This window comes from Arachis duranensis, chromosome 4, assembly GCF_000817695.3.
Source record: "Arachis duranensis cultivar V14167 chromosome 4, aradu.V14167.gnm2.J7QH, whole genome shotgun sequence".
Classification (NCBI taxonomy): domain Eukaryota; kingdom Viridiplantae; phylum Streptophyta; class Magnoliopsida; order Fabales; family Fabaceae; genus Arachis; species Arachis duranensis.
The window spans coordinates 7,242,001-7,249,670 of NC_029775.3; the positions used below are offsets into that span (position 1 = coordinate 7,242,001).

Consider the following 7,670-nt stretch of genomic DNA (forward strand, 5'->3'; position numbering starts at 1 on the left):
TTGAGAAGCCGTTGCCGCCAGATCCGCCGCTGCCGGAGCTTCTGTCCGGGTCCTGCCACTGGAGAACACCTCTGTCGCCACCGAGATCTGCCGCCGTCGCCGTTGTCGGAGTTCTGGTCGTCGCTGTCGTTCGAGGTGGCTGCCGGAGCTGCCGCCAAACCGGTTCAGCGATTGCCGCTGTTTCATTTTCTTAGTTTGGTAAGTATTTATATTTCGGAAACCCGTGGTAGTATTCTGTTATGTTTGGTTATAAACTCTGAGGTTCTGGTAACGTAGGGTTGTGTTTTGAGCTTCATATGTCGCTCTTAAGTTGCTGTGAGTGCTGCGGAAGTGATCAGGGACTGAGTTTGCGGTTGCTGTTGGTTTCGGGTTAAGAGAAATGGTTTCGTTGACGCATTTTAAGCTATGGTTTCGATGAGTCGAGGTAGGGGTTTTTCTTAAAATCTAATTTATATTACAGAGTTGTGATAAATAGATATTAATGTGAGAGAATATATGCATGTGATTATAATTGCCTTATAAATGTGGTTGTTTGCTGGACTGAATGACTGATTGCTTGACTGCTTGAGTAGTTTGTGATTGCTGAAAAGAAATTAATTTGAAAGGTTATTTAGTTGATTATTATGAGAAATGTCTTTTCTTGATTTGAAGTTATTTTTGATGATGTAAAGGAATTGGCTTTGGAAGTGGTTTAATTTTGAGTTAGTGACTTTATAAATGATTTAGTATTTGAGCTGATTCGATTTTAAAAAGAGGTTTATTTGTTAGAATTGGTTGATTTGAAAATAATTTGATATTGGAACTGGTTCAATTCTGGAAAATGTTTGAGATTTGAAAATGGTTGAGAAAAGGTTTGAGAAATGTTTGGATGGGACCCGAAAAGGGTGGCAGTGTCCAAGTTTTAGAGGAGATGCTGCCGAAATTTATAAAATTGAAAGTTTTATTTAAAGTAATAAAAAAAAATTAGTTTTTTTTAAGCAATATACGTTTTAAGATTGATTTGTCTATCAAAGAAAGAATTTTGTTTTGGAATCGAGATTGTTAACGAACAGAATGAAAAAGAGGATAATGGGGATTTTCTTTGAAATATGGCTTTGAAATGAACTTGGAAATGAAATTTGGATTGTTGAATGATTATGATATTGAGAATGTTGAGATGTGAACTTTGAATTATTCACAAGGCTTATGAATTTGAAATATCTGAGACACGAGGTTCCCTGGATTAAGTGCCGTGGCTTGCCACCACGTGTACCAGGTTGAAAACTCGATACTCTGTTGACCCTACGACGTAAGTGTGTGACCGGGCACTATATAAATTCCTGGGAATGTTACCCCCATTGAGCAATATTGATTATTTGAGAAAAGCTATGCATAGACTCTTGGGGATGCACGTCGTGGGATAGCCTAAGGACAATTCAGACTTGTCGGATTGGCTGGATAACCGACAGATGAGCCTCATCAGCCATAGGACAGGCATGCATCATATGCATTTGTATGCTTTGCTTGGGTTTGAACTTGTTTTGGTTTGCCTAATTGCTAAACTGTTCTTAACTGCTACTTGAACTATTTGTTGTAACTGCTACCTACTTATTCTTTTCTTGTCTGTCTTGCCTGTGTTTGTCCTGGCATGCTACATTTGAGAATGAACTTTGGTGCTAAATTAATGATTGTGTTGTTTGATTGCGTGGTTGGTTTCTGATTGAGATTTTTCTTATAAGAAAGGAAAGGTTTCGGATTTCTAAACGATTAAATATTATTTCTTCGAAAAGGTTTGAACGATTTTCTATTGGTTTTTAAAAGATTCATAAGGCAATGATAATCACTGAGCTTGAAAATAGTTTGCTTATTAAATATCTTTTTATGACAACTTTGAAACTCTGTGGTGAGACTATGTGGTTAGGTTCTCACCCCCCTACAGCTTTATCTTTTCAGGAACCGGATGAAGAAGCGTTAAGAAGAGTTATACTGCGTTTGGTTGATATGTTGTTGTATTAATTAGATTATTTTATTCCCTCGACTTTGTTATTACAAATTTGCAAGAGGGATAGGATTTGTATGTTTTATATGTATATTATATTATGAGTTATTATGTAAGGAGTCTTGTATATGAATCTATGTCTGATTGTTTTTTTTATTAAGATAAAGTGTTTACTTCCGGTTTTCAAGGAAATCAGCGATACAGTGTCGAGTCACAGGCTCCTATTTTAGTATTTAGTATATAAAGTAGTCGTAATACTCCTTGCTATCAGAGTGGCGCAGCCGGAAGCGTGACTACTGATAGTGAGGGTGTTACACGCGAAATCGTGTTTCCTTGAAAACCAATCGATTGGATTATCAAAACAATCGATTGATTATAACTCAATCGAGTGGATTATAGTGTATCACAAAACAATCGATTGAAAATTGCAAAGGCAGCATGGTTTTCTCATAAATCAATCGATTGGTTATATGACCCAATCGATTGAACGATGAATAAAAAGTGGCTTTTTGTAATTCAATCAATTGCTTCTACTACCCAATCGATTGAATCCTTAAAAACAACCCGAGATCTCACAATTCGATCGATTGGTTGTGTTATCCAATCGATTGAATTCACCAAAACAATATGAATTTTCTAAAATCAATGGATTGGTTGTGCTACAATGAAAATTTGTATTTTAGAATAATTTGTATACATAATTATATCTGCAGGAGATAAATAAAAAAAAAATAATTTAAGGATATATTTATATTTAAAAAAAAAAATCAGCCATTCTCCCTAAATATTTTATAAAAACATTTACAAAACTCATTTATGACCACTTCAAAAAACTCACTTCCAAAAATTGTTTTAGCGATCAAATGTGCCCTTCTGTATATTGCACACATGATAACGTGCAAATATATTCCATATCTTTGTTCTTCTATTAGTTATGATCCATTAGTAGACATGATCCATTAGTAGACGCTTGCTAAGTAGATTAATTGATACTTGGTCTATTTAAAAATAAATATTTCTTTTATTTTTAAGTTTATTGAAAAATAATTACTTTTTTAGTAGTGGGGCTCTAATAATAATAATATCGTTCATCATCGCTGAATTAAATTATTAGTGCAAAACTTTACATAAAATAATTTTCTCATTGGGTAGCACATCCATATTGTTTTGGTGAATTCAATCCATTGGATAATACAACCAATTGATTGAATTGTGAGAGCTCTCAGGTTGTTTTCAAGGATTTAATCGATTGGGTAGTAGAAACAGTCAATTGAATTACAAAAATCCACTTTTTATTCATCGTTTAATCGATTGGGTCATATAACCAATCGATTGATTTATGCGAAAACCATGTTGCCTTGTAATTTTCAATCGATTGTTTTGTGATACACTATAATCCACTCGATTGAGTTATAATTCAATCGATTGGTTTTTAAGGAAACACGATTTCGCGACCCTGGATGAACGTCACGGATCAAATATAAATTTTTAATCCATTGGAATGACCAAAAGCTTTATTATGATCAATTGAAGATCTAATTCGTTATTGTTTTTGTTTTTGATTATTAATAAATATAATAGATAATTGATAAAATAATAATTTATAAAATAAAAAATAGTTAAAAAAATTAAAAAACATGTTTTGTTATATGACCATTTAATGGTCTAAACGTTCTGGAACTATCGAATTCAGTGCCAAACTAGTGCACTTCAGATAAAATAGAGAGTGCTGGCACATGATTCGGTGGTCCAGGAACCTTTGGATCACTTAGTGGTCCAAGTAGAAAACATATTTTTAGAGTTTTTTTATCAATTGCTACGTAGTCCTTGAACTAATTTTAATTACAAATTAACCCCATATATTTTATTTAATTATAAAAATAGTTTTTTATTTTATAAATTATTATTTTATCAATTATCTATTATATTTATTAACAATCAAATACAAAAATAACAACCAATTATATCCTCCATTCATCCTAATAATTCCAATTGATTAAAAAATTAACGTTCTGAAAACTAGGGTTTTGGTTTAGTTATGTTGGGCCAAGGGCCCACTTTGGGTCCGGTTGGCCCGTTCGGTCCAATCTTGGTCCGAATTCTATAAAATTGGTATCGAAATTCTCGTCTTAATCTCCTCTATCACATTTAGCCACAAAAATCACATTTGGGCTTTCTAGAATAAATTCTCATTTATGGGTTAATTAGCCGTTAATTAACCGGATTTTACAGTAAAATTTACCTGAAACCAAATAATATAGTGTAACACACATCTTTGATTAATTTTAAAAAAATTAGCCTAATTATGTACATAAAATCCTAAAAAATACAGTTCTATCTTTTTTAATTAAGTTAGCTTTAAAATACCAATAATGTTTTTTCATGTGCTGCTTTTAATCTAAAATCCTAGAAAAAAATTGATTTAAAATATTATAATGTTATTATATTAGCACAACACTTTATTTTTGTATGATAAATATAAGTACATTTTTATATAAAGTATTTAAAGTATATAAAAATGTACTCCTATTATAAAAAAAATATTTAAAAAGTCATTAAATTTTTATATGTTATTAAAATTTAATAAATACAAGTACATTTTTATATGTTATTTTTAATTCAATGTACTAATAGGAGTTAAAATTAATTTATATTTAATAATTTTATACTAAAATTAATTTACTATAATTTTGTTTTATACTTCTTTTAGTATATTTTTTTATATTATATAGTATTTTTTCTAGTATCTTATTGTACAATGTGTAATTCGAATTACCATTTGATTCGAAATGTGAGTAATTCGAATCAATTTGATTCGAACTTCCTCCTACTCACGTGTTCCTACTAATTCGAATTGATACAATTTGAATTATGCTTTTATAATTCGTTCTAAGTTGATTCGAATTACTTGTATGCAATGGTTGGGAATAATTGGAGCTGTATTGATTCGAATTATTAAGGAATGTAATTCGAATAAAGTTGTTTCGAATTACATTAAAGTGTGCTTTGCTGAATTCTTGTATCAGATTCTTGTTTGGCTTATATGCGTAATAAACTTTTCTCCTTGGCTTAAATACGTTTTTTACCCTCAGTTTTATATTAACTCTAAATATATTAAAAGAATTTAGTCAATATATTCTAACATTTAACTAATTGCAAACACTTATCCCAAAACATATTTACAAAAATTAGAGCACTGGTTACTAATATTTTAACGAAACTAAATTTGTGCATAACACAAATAAATAAATTAAGCATACTTACTACTTGATACGCTACTACCTTATCAATATCATATACTTTTTGTATTTTTTACTCTGCCTTACTTGAATAAAAGCAAAAGGTACTATTGATCGGCAAAATTAATTTTATAAATTACAAATCTATAAATTAATTTTATGTACCATTACCAATCGATTGAAATTGGCAAAACATTCAACTTCATCACCTTCCAATCGATTGGATTACATTACCAATCGATTGAATTTGGCTAAAATTTCAATGTCATCACTTTCCAATCGATTATATTTGACAAATTTATGTTGTTTTCGTGAATTCAATCGATTGTTTTGAGGCATTCATTCGATTGGAAAGTATAACAATCGATTGGTATAAGCTTTTTACCATTCTACCTTACAAATTTCAATCAATTGTTTTGTGATATAGTGTAAACCAATCGATTGAGTTATCATTCAATCGATTGTTTTGAAAAACCAATCGATTGAATTTCAAGGAAACACGATTTGGAAGCCATGGACGAATGTAACGAGATCAAAGTTAATTTTTTAATCAATTGAAATTATTAGGATGAATGGAGGATATAATTGGTTATTATTTTTGTATTTGATTGTTAATAAATATAATTGATAATTAATAAAATAATAATTTATAAAATAAAAAACTATTTTATAATTAAATAAAATATATGGGGTTGATTTGTAATTAAAATTAGTTCAAGAACTACGTAGCAATTGATAAAAAAACTCTAAAAACATGTTTTCTATTTGGACCATTAAGTGGTCCAAAGGTTCCTGGACCACCGAATCCTGTGCCGAGAGTGCTAACACTCTTTAAAAGTTAACTTACTATCAAAGGTTATCAAGTAAATTAAATTTATTTATTATTGTTATTATTTTTTTGTAATGAGTTGAATAAACAAATTGATACGGACAAAAAAACTAATTCTCTCGTTTAACACAGAGGACGATCTTTACACCACAAAGTACTCAGGAAAATTTGATCGAATTCTTCTATTACTATTACTCTGTTATTGTCGATGCGATGTCTTTAAGCATCTTCACTGGTTTGTTTGCTGGCGATGCTTCCACTATTGTTTTGGCTAACCACAGATTTTGACGCTCTTGAACCCACTTCTTTCCACCTGTGTTATGAATGACCTTCAAAACCCGAAAAATCGTTGTCATAGAAGAGGAAGAACTCTGTCTGTCGCCGTTGCTGGTTGGCTAACTTCAAACACAAAATCGATTCTGTAGAAAAATTAAAGTACAAAATATATGGTAATTACAACAAGTCCATTATCTTTTATTTCAAATTATCCTCAATGTGTACGTAATAGAATTAAAAATTAAAATACAATTATATTTAAACAATTAGTTGTATTACTTTTTTATTAATTATTCAAAAAATAATTAAACTTTAAAGCTAATTGGTATAAAATATTACAGATATAAAACTAAGAGAAATTTTTATTTGTATAAGAATGAGCCTAATAAATAATTATTCTATTTAATATATAATTAAGAGTATTTTTTTCTTTGCCAACGAGTTATAATTCAAATGACATAGTCTTTTCATATTCACCTAATTTTTGGTAAAAAACGGGCCTGCTACACATACAAGCCTACAAGCAAACAAGTTGGCCCAGCCCAAACAGAAATCACGCGCATGAAGAGAGATAAGATAGCGCGTCAAAATCACGCGCTCAACATTCGAACGGTTACGTATGGAAGACTCTTCCACTTCTTCCATTTCTCAAGGCGCTTTCAAAACAACGAAACCCTCTCATTTTTGAGCGAAAATCAAGTTTCAAAATATAGAAATCGTAGTTCGAAAACTGCATCAAAACACCATCAACCTCTCTGTGAAGAATCTGAAGAAAAAACAAACCAAGAATACTCAACGTAAGTCCATTAAAATACTGTATATTTTACTTTTCTTCTACGTCGTTCTTCTAGGGTTTACTATTACTCTTACTTCTTTGTTATACTGTTCTAAGTTATACGTCGTTCTTCTAAGTTCTACGTCGTTCTACATTGTTATTCTAAGTTCTCCTGCTATTTTTGTTGATTTTTGGGGGTTTATTCCGTAGATTCGGGGGTGTAAACTGCTTAACCTTGAAATGTGGCTTGATATTGAAGCATGGTTGAGTGATATCTGACTGATATCTATATGGATGTATCTGAATAATATCTATGGGTGTATCTCACTGTAATCAATGGGTGTATCTTGTTTGACATCTTTGGGTGTATCTGAATAATATCTATGGGTGTATCTCACTGTAATCAATGGGTGTATCTTGTTTGACATCTTTGGGTGTATCTGAATAATATCTATGGGTGTATCTCACTGTTATCAATGGATGTATCTTGCGAATATCTTTGGGTGTATCTGACTCTTATATATGGGTGTATCTTACTGTTATCAATGGATGTATCTTAATTGTTATCAATGG

The 7,670-nt window shown here is 31.0% G+C and overlaps 1 long non-coding RNA gene across 1 annotated transcript; it reads left to right on the plus strand.

Annotated features, from left to right (window-relative positions):
• Nucleotides 1-6: 6 nt before the first annotated feature.
• On the plus strand, nucleotides 7-2,111 carry LOC107483025 (uncharacterized). Its single transcript, XR_008008369.1, has 3 exons — nucleotides 7-198; nucleotides 277-424; nucleotides 1,919-2,111. It is a non-coding gene; the product is annotated as an uncharacterized LOC107483025 (long non-coding RNA).
• The last annotated feature ends 5,559 nt before the right edge of the window (nucleotides 2,112-7,670 follow it).